The sequence below is a fragment of the Desmodus rotundus genome, chromosome 4 (assembly GCF_022682495.2).
Source record: "Desmodus rotundus isolate HL8 chromosome 4, HLdesRot8A.1, whole genome shotgun sequence".
NCBI lineage: Eukaryota > Metazoa > Chordata > Mammalia > Chiroptera > Phyllostomidae > Desmodus > Desmodus rotundus.
In genome coordinates this window covers 108,880,993-108,896,431 of record NC_071390.1, presented here as the reverse complement: position 1 = coordinate 108,896,431, position 15,439 = coordinate 108,880,993, and the positions used below count along the sequence as shown (strand labels likewise).

Here is a 15,439-nt window from a genome sequence, read left to right as displayed (position 1 = left end):
GGAAAATACACAACCTACTTATTTCATGTCATGAGAGACTTCTTTTCAAATACAGCACAAGGTATAACAGGGCACATTTACTGAAGGGCATAAGAAGTGTGTCATGGAGTAACAATGAGGGTGGATACTCATACCCTGATGCGGGATTTTTTCCATGACTCCTCCACATCACAACGCTCACTGTAAAAATAGACTGAACTTTCCAAGTCTTCCTAAAGAATGAAGACAAGAGTAACATCTGCTATTTCTTATTGGGTAGGGCAGCTGAAAACCTTCAGTACATATGAATGAAACCTAACCTCTTTCAAGGTACACAGAAATTTTTGATACTTTTTGTTTGGATCTTGAATGAGCAAGAGCTGGAGGCATTTATTGTAACAGAGCATTGTCTTTCTATACCAGCTGAGGGAAGCAAGGAGACAGTCTTTTTTTAAGTTATAGTTTATTAAGAAAGAAATAGAGTTCCTTTCTTGTCATTCTGCCAAGCACAAGTATTTCTAGCCTAGTTTCACTGACTTCTTGTTGGTTTCTCCTATTAGGACACCCAGCTTAAGCTCCGTTCCAGCTGGAAACTGGGGAGGACAGGATTGTCACTGACAGGGTCTAAGGGAATTGGATGACGGAATAATGGAGAACAAAATGTGTGTAAGGAACGCCAGTGTGGGCAGCATGCATAGAACACTGTTCAGCATTCCTTGGGCTTCTTCCCATGGAACCAGAGAGAGACGGTTTTTAAGAATGCTGCAATTCGTCAGACCATGGGCTCGAGACCCCAGACTGCTCTACTACAATTCACCTTACATTTCTTGAAATGTGACAGTGGCAGACTTTAAGAGTAATCTCTAACAGAGACATTGGTATTTTTTATGGAAACCAGTGTTATAAAGGGATTCTACTGTATGTACAGAAACTGTGTCTAGCAGTCTCCTGATGAACAATTGTCAGCAAATGGACAGGTTACAGAATCATAGGATACACAGAACGTAAGAGCTGGAGAGGGTCCTATGGATCATGTAGTCCAGTCCTCTGATTTCGTTCGTTCATTCACTGAATTATCAACACTCCGAGCACTTTTCATCTGCCAGGCGTGTGCTGGGTGTGAAGCACATACAGATGCCTAGAGCACTCTTTCTGACCACAAGCAACTCAGACCCGGGACCTGAGAGCCCTGAGCTCAAAGAAACCTCTGGGCTGAAACATGCATCACCGATTAACTGATTTCTAATCAGGAAAGGAGAACAACACCCGCCCCAACAAGACTTTACCTTAAAATGTCTATGATTCTTTTCATTCCCATAAAGAGAATGTATTACATATGTATTACTGTATTTAAAAATCGATTTTGAAAAGTTCTTGCAAATCACCCTTGTTAGCAAAAACACAATGTAGCTCATTAGGCTAAGCAAAGAGTTTAAAAATTTTGTTTGTTCCTTCGTATGTTTGTTTTGGCCCTAATGAAAATAGTAGGTAGTATTACAGTGACAAGTCATTAAGTGAAAACCATCGGTTTAAACCATCGGTTTAAGGTGGGCATGCCTGTTTGAGCTGAGTGCACCTATGCACGGGCTAGGGCCCTGGGTATAGGAACCAGCTTGAGCACCATGGGACTTTTGCCACAAGGATGCTGGCCAGTCCATGACATGTAAGAGAGCTGAACTGCAGGCCGGCTAGCCCGGGACACAGGGCTGTAAGCCAGGCCTCCAGCTCTGAAGCCTTCTCCTCTCTGTGTGGCTGCTCCATTCTCTCTCCCCACAGATCAGCTTCCCCTGACTCCCAAATAATGGTGGGAACTGGCTTCTGCCAATGATTCTGAATTTATATCCCCCTTTCCCACAGAGCAGTCAGACTTGGAACCTCTTAGTTTAAATTCTAGATTCCTAGGGAAGGCTCAGCGGGTCATTTTAGATTGGGTGCCCTGCCCTGATCTGATTATATTATTGAAGCTCAAAGTGCTTACACTTTTTTCTTTATTTTTAATATTTTACTTTATTAACATTAAAAGAAAAAATAATATCTCAATGGATAAAAAAAGTCCATCTCATAAAACTGAATACTAATCCTGAAAAAAAAAACGAGGTAAGACCAAAATGAAATTTCCTTGGTTTATTAATTTTTTTTTTCATATTACCATTTAGTCCCCTTATACCCACCTCCCCTCCACAATCACCACACTGTTGTCCATGTCCATGGGTTCTTTTTCCTTTTTGCTCAATCCCTCCATCCCCTACCATTCCCGTTTTTTCTTTATTGATTTTTTTTGAGAGAGAGAACAAGGGAGGGGGAAGAGAGAGAGAGGGAGAGAGAGACACTGATTTATTATCCCACTTATTTATGCGTTCATTGGTTGGCTACTGTATGTGCCCTGACCAGGGATTGAACCCGCAACCTTGGCATATTGGGATGACACTAACCCACTGCGCTACCCAGCCAGGGCTGATCTGATTATTATTTATTAATGTTAGAAGTTTTCCCTTTAAATAATGCTAGCAGTAGCAACTGGTCCCAATCAAGTGTGCGTTTCAGGGTGTGGGGGGTGAAGGTCAGAGGACAACGGGTGTGCATTAGGTGAGGCAAGGGCAGGGAGGAGAGCTGATCAAATACAGTACAGCACAGTCTACATTAGGCAGCACATCTCTACTAAAAATGCCCTGATCCAATCAGCAATTCCACTTCTAGGTAGTTACCTACAAGAACTGAAAACAGAACCTCGAAGAGATGTCTGTACACTACGTTCACAGCAGCCTTTCTTACAGTGGCTGAAAGGCCAGCGCAACCCCAGAGTTCATCGAGGAAAGAATACACAGACAAAATGTGGTCTCTACATACAATGGAATATTACTTAGCCTTAACAAGGAAGAAAATACCAACTCTTGCGACAGTACGGATGAACTGTGAGGATACAATGCTAATACGCCAGTCATAAAAGGACATATATTGTATGATTCCACCTATATGAGGTCCCCAAAGTATTCACATTTATAGGGACAGAAAGCAGGGACAGAAAACCTTGGTGGGTGCCAAGGGCTGCAGGGAGCAGGGGGAGGGGGTTAGTGTGTAATGGGTACAGTGTTCGGGAAGATGAAGGGTTCTGGAGTTGGATTGTGGGTAATGATTGCATAATGTGAAGGTGCTTCATGCCACTGAACTGTACACTTAAAAATGGTTAAGATGGTAACTTTTATGTTATGCATATTTTACCAAAATTAAAAGAAATGAAACAAATTTTTAAGAAATTCTTCGATAAAGGAAACACATCCAAATTTTCTAAGAGGCTAGGAAATATACACTCAACTTTGGCAATCTGATGAAAAAGGCTACTCCCCACTTGGAAAGAATTATAAAGGAGCACCCAGAAGGGCCCGCCCACCTTTGGGTGGGCCCCCGCATTAACTCCACAGCTGCTCAAGGCAGCCCCCCTTCCTACACCCAGTGCGGCACTGACTCCAGGGGCTTTGGAACTCGGCCCTGGAGAAGCCGCCTTCTCCTTACCCCATTCCTTGAACAATCTCCTCTTGGTTTTAAACCTGCCTTTGCCTGTTCTGGGGGCATTTCCAAGACCAATGACAGAGCCAAAGAAAAACAAAAACAAAACTGTCCCCAGCTGTCCTCAGGGAGTCCCTTAAGAATACAGGCTGGAGGTGAAATCCCAGCTCCATTATTTGCTCATTGTGCAAGTCACTTAACATCTCTAGACCTCAGTTTCTTCATTTACAAGATGGAGTTTCATGGGGGAGGCCTTAAAGATTAAATAAGAGTGATGGGTTTCTTTCTTTTCTGTTCTTATCGTTGTTGAGAAGCCTATTCAGACTTCACTTGGTAAAGATCTTAAAAATGAGGCCTATGTTACCAATAAAAAGAAAGAAAAACACTCCCAGACTAGTAACAACTATGCCTAAGATATTGCTAGAACCTTGCAAGGCAGAGGGGTGCCTCAGACCAGCTTCAGTTAGGGTGACCCATGGGCCTACAATTTTGTATTTGTCCCTTGTTGCTCTGATGGAATCAGGCATCTTCCTCCAAAACAAAAATGACAAAAGCAAAAACACCCACATTTCTTCCATTATCCAGTGGTCTGGAGGCCCTCAGATTGTTCCCATTCATTCATCATAATTAAAAATAAACCAACACCAGGGTTATACATATAATAGGTAGGTGATGTCTGCTCATTATTAAGACACTTGTCTCATTAACTTCAGGTTACTTAAAAGGGATGCAGAAAAACTTGGACAGGGTAAGTGGGAATGAAAATAATTAGAAGGACAGAAAGTAGAACTTAATCAATGGCAAAGACAGTTTTAGGAAAAAATCTTAGGCTGACCAAAATTTTGTGTAATCTGAAAAATTTTTAAATATGTTTCTTTCATACTTTTCATCCAGGTTTCCGAATTTCGCTCCAGTCTCACAGGCTCCCCCCATCACACAAAATCCCTTTCCTACATCTCTACGCAGAAGACTTCACCACCCCCCCACCCCCGCCATGCCCACAGTCACCACTTGTAACACCCATCTTGTTCACACAGACACCCTTTCATAAATTCCCTCACTAGAGAAACCCAGACACTAGTCAACACGCGTGCATGTCCACACACGTTCACAACATACACCGGCACTCTGGGTCTCATCCCCTCAGACTCACCTGCTCACTGTTCCTGCTTCTCCACCTTTCATTCAAGTTCTCCACATAAATTCCTTCAACAAATACAATATTTATTGAGTGACCATGACCAGGCACTCTCGTGACCTCTGGGAGCAACAGAACTGAATAAGAAGTGGTCTTTGCTCTCAAGGAGCTCAGAGTCTACTCGAGAAAGGAGTGTGGAGGGAGGGAAATCATGTGAAAATCTAAATGCATGGGGTGAAGAAGGTCCTAAAATTGAAGAAAAACACAAGGAAATTGAAGGTAAATGGGAGAAAAGGGGGAGGGGGACACAAGGAAGAGAAGGTCTCTCCTATGAGGAGAGATAAGAAACAGGTGGTGAAGAGAGGGAAGCACTTGAGAATAATCTTGAAGAACTATAAAGGCATTGCCAGGTGGGCAAGAAGGACAAGGCTGTTCACCAGAGAGAGAATGTGAAGAAAGGGAGAATCCGCATGGCATGACAGGGTGTGATATGACAGAATACAGGGGGAAGACAGAAGGCGATGAGGCTGGAGAGGCAAACAGGGACAGATAATGAAAATCTTTTTATGCTATGCAAAGTAATTTGGAATTTATTCAATATTCGGGGGCAATTCATTCAGGATGCTTTTTTGATGGCAAGTAACAGAAAAAAATCAATTTGGAGATTTAACTAATAAACAAAATGGATTACCTGGTATAACTGGAAACCCACAAGAGAGGCACACTATGATCAGTGTCATCAAAGACCTGGGCTGTTTTCACCTGTTTCCAATTCCATCGTCATCATGTTACTCGCTCTCCTCCTGACCACAAAATGGCTGCAGTGGCCTCAAGCATTACATCCTCACACAGCAACATCCAGAAGCAGAAAATAATTCTTTTGCATGTGTGTGTTTGCATCTTTTTGAGGACTCAGAATTCTTTCCTTATGTCTCTTTAAAAACTAAGAATCATTTCCTAGGATCTCCTCCACTCCAGCAGGCTTCCTCTCATCCCTAAAGTTTGTAAGTCAACTTTTAGCAAGGGGATTTACAATGTACTTGGATACTCATCCTTAATTCATTCCAGAACTCATGATGAGTGCCAAAACTGATGAGTACTGAACAAGTGATGAAGCATTTTTTTGTGGACATTGTGACTCATACAAGTTCTAGCAAGTGCAATGAGTCCCGAGAAAGTGCTGAGTGCTGAATCTTTTTTTTTTCTCATCAAAATTCAGTGAGTACAGGGTTTGATGAGTTCTGAAGCCAACGAGTACTGAGGTTTGACTGTACTTGATTGGTGGACTAATTGAAATTGTGCACATGGAGTCCAGGACTCTGTGAAGCCCACAGCTGACAGAGAACTGGACAAATCTTGTCCCTGTTGGCAAAGAAGGGGGTGGCAGCTGCCATCACAGTGCAAAGCCTCAGCAAAGCCACTTTAGAATTCTACAAAAGCAGGACTTTCCAAACCCTGAGAGATTCCACTAAGAACGAGGGCCCGTATGTATGTGCCTCCTTCTGCCATCAACTCATCTCCTTTTTTAAAAAATATTTTTTAATTTATTTATAGAGAGAAGGGAGGGAGGGGAGAGAGAGAGAGAAAGAAACATCGATGTGTGAGACAAACATCTATCTGTGTGAGAGTAACGCCCATTCGTTGCCTTGTCCTAGGTGCTCCGACCAGGGACCAAACCCGCAACCTGACACATGCCTGACCAGGAATCGAACCTGTGACCCTTTACAATTGGATGCTGAATTGAGCCATATCTGTCAGGGCTCATCTTCTTTTGAATGTTCTAACCCACCAGCAGCTCCTCCTCAATCTCCTTTGCTGGTTTCTCTTCATACCCCTTATCTCTAAATCTGTCTGCCTCAAATCTCTCTTCTACCTTGAGATCAGAGAATTCCAGATGGGCTAGCCTCGGGTCCTTCTCAGTGTGGGGGGCACAGGGAGTTTTAAAGTGACCAAGACCTGATTCCTCAACTCCCACATGCCCTCTTTCCAGACTGTTCTGCTCGAGAATGTTCCTGGATGAAGGTGTGTGTTCTCCTCTCCTCTTTCTACTTTTTAACAAAAAAACCCCAGCACCTCCTTCCACAACCTTTCTGAACCTTATTGAGATTCAGTGACCCATGGAATGAAAAACTCCAGCGGTATGTGCTTCTGAGGAAAATCTGGTGAGAATAAAGCAAAGAGAATACCAAAGAGAAAAGCTGTAGACAGCGGGTTTGATTTCATCACACAGACAAACTCATTTTTAAAAAAAGTCAGTAATTCAAAAAAAAGTTATTCTGAGCAAGAATTTCCACCAAAGGCAAAAATAAGAATGTAGGAAGGTATTCTCTGAACTACATATTTAATAGCATAATATTGAGATTAATAAATGTCATTTAAGAAATCGGTGTTTAGACAAGTCAATCAGCTATAGAAACTATTTTCTACTATTATGATTGTGATAAGTGATAAAGAAAATAAAATTATATTTTTATTCTGAGACAAACTCATTTTTATCTTAGACTAAGAATCATATTTATCTTAGAATCAGAGTTCGCAACTGAGAGAGTTGTCCCAGGAATGTATTAGCAGGTTATTTCATCTGAAAAATAAAGTCAGACTTCTGACGACAGAGAGCCTGGCGGACTGCTTTGGCGGCAGGATGGGACGATAAGACGTGCCTCTCAATCTGGTTCGATGGTGGCTTACTCCTAAAGCAATGAGCAAACATGCAGCCCCAGCGTTTGATAAAAACGCATGTAAGGCATCTTATGATGAAATTGTTTGTTAAAATATTTTATTACCAAATGTACATTAATAAATAATTTTAGAACTCTTGATAAAATCCATCTTATTCTATTTTCCAGAAGCTGGGAAAGCAAATAACTTTTATGGTAGGTAACAAATCCTTTTCCAACTCTGGTGGTTTTCAGTTCTTAGCTTTCATCAAAATTGGAAGGAACTCTAGTAGACCTGCCAGCCGATAGGTCCTTACAAATAATATCTGATGATAGATTGTTATATGATTTTTGTTACATAACTCAGAAAACTTTCAAAGAATTGTGTGGCCCTGCTGTAATAAAACTTTTACTTCTCATTTATTTATGAGAAAAAGCATCATCAGCTCTTCTACTTATAGAAATGAAAAGCAGGAAAAATATTGTTGCTGAATCTTATCTCTTGCAATAGTAATAGTTATTCACATATACAAACTAATTTGCAAAAAATGCTCATTTTGTGAAGAGATGTTTAATGACTATTTAACATCTGTAATGATTTGTTGTTTGTCCCTTAATAGATAATTATGTTGTGTGCCCAGTTATGCACTGATATTAATTGTAGTGACAAATCAATGTAGAAGAAAAAAATTTTACATTTGGGATTATGGTTTCAGAAAAAATATAAACTGGCAGAAAAATTATGACAGGGTGGTGAATGAAAGACTTGCAAGTTTAAGGATGCATTGCATTAGAAAAATACCTTGTGAGGAAGTGGAATGGAAAGGCCCCAGAGCCTTGGCACTTGGTATTTCATTTCAGTTGATTAGAGATAAAAGTGAAATGAGAGAGAAAAAATGTCAAATCTCTAACCATTAAAGAAGAGCCTGTTTGTGTATTTAAAAAAAAAATGAATAAAGGTCACTATAAAAATCACTACTACATTTGGATTCCATGGAGACACTTAAAAGAACAATATAGCAACTTAAAAACGTTAGTGCTTCAAACATGCCTAAAATTACCTGTAATTATTTAAACTTATAACAAAGCTGTAATTATCAACTTAAAATATGTGAGGAGAATCGTAGTTTTTCAAATTCTTTCAGAGGCTCATTTACATTTATGGAACATTGTACTCAACACAGATTGTAAGGAACTATCAGCTGTAGAAATTATTTTTTTACAAGTGAATCAGAACTTTCATCAAGATAAAACACATACTGATCATAAAACAAGTCTCAATAAATTTTGAAGGATTGAAATCATACTAGGTATATTCTCTTTTTAAATTTTTTTATTGTACTTTATTGATTATACCATTACAACTGTCCCAATTTTCCCCCTTTGCTCCCTTCCACCCAGCACCACCCACTCCCTCAGGCAATCCCCACACCATTGTTCATGTCCAGGAGTCATGGGCATAAGTTCTTCGGCTATTCCATTTCCTATGCTGTACTTTACATCTCCATGGCTATTCTGTAACTACCTATTTGTACTTCTTAATCCCCTCACCTCTTCATGAATTCTCCCACACCCACTCCCATCCGGCAGCCATCCAAACGTTCTCTGTATCCATGATTCTTTCTATTCTTCTTGTTTGTTTAGTTTGTTTTACAGATTCAATTGTTGATAGATATGTATTTAATACCATTTTATTGTTTATAGTTTTGATCTACTTTTTCTTATATAAGTCCCTTTAATATTTCATATAATAATAGTTTGGCGATGATGAATTCCTTTTGTTTTTCCTTGTCTGGGAAGCTCTTCATCTGCCCTTCCATTCTAAATGATAGCTTTGCTGTGTAGAGCAATCTTGGCTGTAGGTCCCTGCTTCTCATGCCTTTGACTATTTCTTGCCAATCCCCTCTAGCCTTCAAAGTTTCTTTTGAGAAATCAGCTGACAGTCTTATGGGAACTCCCCTGTAGTTAACTAACTTTTTTTCTCCTGCTGCTTTTAAGATTCTCTCCTTGTCTTTAACCTTTGGCATTTTAATTATGATGTGTCTCAGTATGGGCCTCTTTGAATTCACCTTGTTTGGGACTCTCCATGCTTCCTGGACTTGTGTGCCTTTTTTCTTCACCAGGTTAGGGAAGTTTTCAGTCATTATTTCCCCAAGTAAGTTTTCAAGCCCTTGCTTTCTTTCTTTTCTTTCTGGTCCCCCTATTGTGGGGGAGCCTCATCCAGCAGACCTCTCCTGGCTGCCGAAGATGAGAATAAGTCTACCAAGACATGATCTGCTTGGGGAGAAAAGGCTGACCAAACTCTCAGAGGAGAAAGGTCTCGAGCTTCTCTCTCAATGGGCTTTTATTGAGTTTAGCTTGCATAGGGAATCAAAGAAAGGAGGTATGGTTTGCAGATAACATTTCTGGGATCACGGACGTCCTTTTGAGTTGGGTCTGGTAGACAGGGTGATGCCAATTGGCCATAAAACCTGAGATAACAAACTTATTTTGTGCTTGGACCCTTAAGCTTTAAATTGAGGACATTCTTAGCAAAGCAGGTTTCATAGGATTTAATGCATCCTTTCTCAGGCCTGATTGCCCCCACCCCCCAGGAATTGCTGGTTCTGGCACAGGACTGCACCCCCCTTCCGCATTGTTACAGGCCTGAATCAGGCAGGGGAAATAAGGCAGCCAAGAGATTAGGAGACTTTTTACAGATAAAATGAGGACTCAGGCTATGATAAAGCTGAGGGGTGAGGGTCTTTTTTCCCTCCTCCATAATCCCCTAAGTCCTTCCCTGATGGCCCCTTTGTGACTGTGCCTGTCTTAGGCTGTTCCTTCCTTGAGGAATCTTACCTGTCATTCAGTATCCAGCCATCCTCCAGGGGCCAAGCAGGGTGAAGTAAAGGGGGCAGAGGCTGTGCCTCTGCTGGGAGGATAAGCTTTGTCTCCTTAGTGGCTTATGGTCCCAAGGTCTTCTAGCCATGGGGCCTTTTCACCTGTTGGCAGGGTTACACCTTCTGAAACCAGGCAGAATGGTTCCCAACACCCTACGATACAGATGTTGTTATGCTTCATGCTTTCCCAAAGTTTTCTTAAATTATTCTTATTTTTTTATTTCTTTTTTCTTTTTGCTGCTCTGATTGGGTGTTTTCTGCTACCTTGTCTTCCAAATCACTGTTTAGATCCTCTTCTTCATCTAACCTACATTTATTCCCTCTAGTGTATTCATTTCAGCTATTGTATTCTTCATTTTTGACTTATTCTTTTTTATAGTTTCTATGTCTGTTTTCATGCTGGTGATTTTCTCACTAATTTCCTGACGCATACTTATAACCATTTTTTAAAACTTTATATCTGTTAAATTGCTTGACTCAATTTCATTTAGCAATTTTTTTCTGGAGATTTCTCCTGTTTAATTTGGGGAATGTTTCTTTGTCTCCCCATTTTGTCTGCCTCTTTGTGTTTGTTTCTATGTATTTTGTAGATCTACTATGTCTCCCAGTCTTGGTAGGTGTCCTATGGGGTCCAGTGGCACAGTCTCCTTGATCACCTGAGGTAGGTGCTCCAGGAATGTCTCTTGTGTGGGTTATGTGAGCCCTTTTGTTGTGATTGAGTCTTGATTGTTATTGGCCTGTTTGGGCAGGGGGCAACCCTGAAGCTGGCTATGAGGATCAACCCTGACCACAGTATACAAGTTGCTATGCAGGTGCTGACCACATGAAGCAGAATTTGTCTCTGCAGTGTCTGATGCCTACCAAGATCTTTTTTTGGATATGCTGCTTGTGAAGCTAATTGGATCCTGCACTGATATTGTCTGAAGCTGGCAACTGGTATGTTGGTTCTGGGGCCTTTTGGGAGGGACTCTGGTACAGGTTATTATCAGATGCTGCCTGTGTCTGTCTCTGGGCAGCAAAGCGATCCACAGTTTGTAGCTTCCTCTTCTGGGCCTAGGTGTGTGGGGGAAGAACCAAGCTGTGCACCAAGGTCAACTTCTGCCAGCACTGAACCCAGGAGCAAGTCAGCCAAAGGCCCAAGCCACTCTGAGATCCACCTCTACCTGCCTCTGCCTGTCAGCTGCCTGTTAGGCTCAGTCACTGAAATAGCTTCTGGCAGTACTCAATTTGCATGAGATATGTTCTCAGCGAGTCACCAGGTAGGGGTGAATGGTGTTCACCAGATTAATACAGTTTCAAACTTGGTGTCAGCGGTGGGTCTGGGGCCCCGGAGTATATCAAGTCCACCTGCCACCCACTGGGTGACAGCAGACCTTTGTGGTGGTATGGGGTTCTCAGGAAGTCATCAGGGTAAGGCCAGTACAGTTTACCAGCCCAAAACAGACCAAGATTTGTCTGGGTGAAGGGATAATTCTGCAGTTGGGTATGCAAGGGGAAAATGTCCCCGTCCTAGAGCCACACAGCTTAGTCTGTCCTAGATTCTACTTGGACCCTGAGCTCAGCAGGAAAGGGCTGCCAGGAGTTGAGGGTGTGGGGCTAATGGATCTCCCATGAGGGGTAGTTGCCTGTCAGGCTTGAGGACTGTGTGGGGAGAGGCCCCCTCCCCAGAACCACACAATTCAGCCTGTCCCAGATTCTGCCCAGACCTCCTAGGGAGCCCAAGCTCAGCAAGGTGGGGCCACCGGGGGTTTGGGTGGGTGGACTAGAGGATCCCCATGATGAGGAGGCACTGGTCAGGTTCACAGAAAAGTAGAATGGCCCCTACCCTAGAGCCACACAACTCAGTTACTGACAACCCTGAGTCTGCCCAACTTCTATACCACAGCCCAGGCAGCTGACTTCTTTGCAGGCTGTGAGCTACAGGTAGGGCTATTGCATTCCTCCAGGCTGATGCTGTAAGGAGGGAAGTGTTCCACCCAAGAAAGATGGCATCTGTGGTGTGGGAGAGGGGCGCAGGACAAGGATCTGGCTGCTGTCCCTTCAGCTCTCTCCCCAGGGCTACAAACCCCACATGACTCTCCTCTCACATGACTATAGTGCACTCCACCCTCCCTCTGCCAGAGCCAAGGGCGAGTGGCTTTAGGTAAGATTCTGGGCCCTTTAAGAGGACACCTGTGTCTCTAATTGATACTCATCTCTCCTGACAGAATGAATCCCTGGTGATTTTCACAGCCAGGTGTTATATGGGCACTTATCCAGCTCTGGTGTGGGGTTGAGACCCCATGCTCCTTGGAAATAACATTTGCAGATGAGATATCCCTCCAGATTCTCAGCTGCCACCTGTGAAAGTGGGGCTGACCCTTTTTGCATCTCCATCCTTCCTACCAGTCTTGATGTGGTTTCTTCTGTAAATCCTTGGTTATAACATCTCTGTTCAGCCAGTCTTCAGTTGGTTATTCAGGTTGATTGTTCTATATTTTAGTGGTAATTCCAGTCTGGTCCTGGGAGGAGCTGAGTGTAACTTCCACCTACTCTGTCACTATCTTCATATCCCATCAATAAGGTCAGTTTTGAATGCTCCCTAGCTCTCCCTCCCGAGGCACACTGTGTTCATCCTTGCCAAATTCATGTCTTTCTTGACACTGGGGCTTTCTTAGAAGCTTTATTGCTTACATTGGCCCCTCTCTTACCTAGACAATTCTTTGTTTCTAGCTACACTTTTTGTGCTCACAACTTATGTTGTCATTAAAAAAAAAAAAAACTGTTTCCAGTGAGTATTATCTCCCCAATTGACTGTATATTATTTGAGCACAGGGTCCCAATTATGCAATACTTATTAATTGTTTCTGAAAATAGAATTGGATTATTGACAAATACCCTTCTTGATAAAGACTTTCTTGCCACTAAATGACTAATTCAGATGTTCCCAAAATAGCCCATGGGATGTTAATAGTGCTCCGTTAATAAAGATGGCATAGTCAGTTACATTTGGGGAATGCTAAACAAAAACATTTTCCAGCTCTAGGACTTGTGAGAGACTTTAAGATGCTCCTGTGCATTGTGAACCTGGTAAAGAGGAAGGGGACAGAGTCTGTAATATTTCTCAAATATACTTTACCCTGGAACCATTTAATCTTGGAGCATCTATTGTGTCCAAACTTTGGGGAACCTACACCCTCATATATTCCCCGGTGCTGGAGGGTAACTGGGATGTCATGTAGGATGATGATCTAGTAAGATACATTTTGGCATCTAGTAGGAAGAAGAGGGTTGGGGTCATTCCTGCCATTTTCCAGTCCTTTTGGTTCCTCAGGCCTGTTGTATAGGGGTTAGCCCAGGAGAATCCCCACACAGGCTTGCCTTCAAAAGGTAACCCCATGAGGATAGCAAGTTGGGGCCTGTGTACCTTTTTTCTTTAGCATGGCTCAGCTCCTGCCCAGACTTCCTGGGATGACTCAGTTCCTCTCCTCCTGGGGCCTGCCTCAGGCAGTGCCTAGACACAGCTCTCTGGCTGGCTGAATGCTAGCCCAGCTGCATGGGACTGTGGTGGACTCAGAATACAAGCCATACATTCACTGGATTTCTGGGTGGCCATGGGCTTCAGCCAACGGGACCCATACTTCTTATCCCACAGACCTCGTTTATGTGCTCTTCCATGGGCATTGCCATTGCATCCTTTCCTTTTTGTTTGCATACATAGCCCATCCTGAAACCAGAAAGCAGTTCTTTATCATTGAGAGAGAGAGAGAGAGCACCCTTTGTTCAGAGAAATGGCCAACTCTCCAGGCACCAGTTCAGGCCCAGGTTATTGATAATACCTCTGTCCCTGCAAAGATGTGCCAGTCCAGGTGCTCCCTGGCTAGGTAGGGGGCCTAATACCAACATGCAACACAGAGCCAGTATCTGTTAGTCTCCAAGAACTGCCCGATGCACTGGAATGATGATAGGCCAGAGCAGAGAGGCAGCTTGTGATGTCATGGCTACAGGGTGTCTCAGAGAGAGAGATGAGCTCCATCTAGAAAGACTGGTAAAGTTTTTATTTTTTTTTAATAGTATTTTCAGCTTTTTCCCTCAGGATTTTAAAATGATTGCATGATGACTGTACAGAACTAGAAAAATACAAAAACCCTCAAAAAACTAAAGGTAGAAAATAAAGATTACTACTGTTGTAAGTTTTTATCAATGCACATATATGTATTTTTAATAAAAATTGGATGAGTCTGTGAATATGTGTATGTATATATATACTTGTATATATTTACATGCATATGTACTCGTGTATAATCAGTATATACATATTCTTCACAGTGGTTCTCAACCTTAGTTGTTCATCACAATCACCTCAAGTGTTTGTAAAAAAAATACTGGTTCCCAGACTGAGGCAAATTGAATAAGAACATTGGGTTGGGGTGATAGATACAAGGGGGAACCCAAAAAACCCATAATTACCTTCTGGAGGGCAGGCCCTTTGTAGTACAGGCTTCCCCCACTAGGTGAGTGCTCTAGGAGCCCACCTGTATCAGCGCACCAGCTGGTGTCTTGTGAGAGGCTGCTTTTGATTTCAGTGAATTTGTTTGGAAGACCCAAGCATTTGCCCCTTTCATCATGGGTGATTTACGAGCCCACCTGCCCACACCGTGGTGAGTATTCAGCAGAGTTTTACCAAAAAACAGCATGACCCCAATGCCCCGCCTTCCCTATTCACTCTATCTTGCCCCAAGTGACATATTTTTGTTTCCCCAGATGAAAAAAGTCTTCAAAGGGAAATGTTTTGCCAATGTGCAAGAAATGAAACAATGGTAAAAGCACTAAGAGGCATCAAAATTGAGGAGTTCAAAACCTGTTTTGAGTAGTGGAAAAAAGTCTTGATAGCTGCATTGCATCAAATGGAGAGTACTTCGAAGGTGACTGAAGTTTACACATGTAAGAATAAATACACAATTTTTTATAAATAAAGTCCGGTTTTGGGAGTTTATTTAGCTAGCTTCATTGTGGTGATTACTGCACAATGAACATCTATGTCAAAGCATCAAGTTGTACACCTTAGATATATACAATTTCTATTTGTCCATTATTCCTTAATAAAGCTGAAAAAATTGACTCAGGGAATTTTTAATCAGCATTTGCTAATAAAAAGACATGAATTTTTCAAATTATACATACAGAATTTTAAGGGTTGAGGCCCAGACATTGGTACTTTTAAAGCACCAGGGAGATTGGAATGTGTAGTCAGGTCTGAGAACCACATCTTTACACCCTCTAGCACAAGGCTAATGCACCTC

The 15,439-nt window shown here is 42.2% G+C and overlaps 1 protein-coding gene across 1 annotated transcript in view; it reads left to right on the top strand.

Moving 5' to 3' along the window:
- Positions 1–11: 11 nt before the first annotated feature.
- The window catches only part of UCMA (upper zone of growth plate and cartilage matrix associated), a 32,607-nt gene continuing 17,179 nt past the window's right edge, over positions 12–15,439 (top strand). The window contains exon 1 of the mRNA XM_024578453.4: positions 12–15,080. The gene's annotated coding sequence lies outside the window, so the exon portion shown is untranslated. The remainder of the gene's footprint in view (positions 15,081–15,439) is intronic.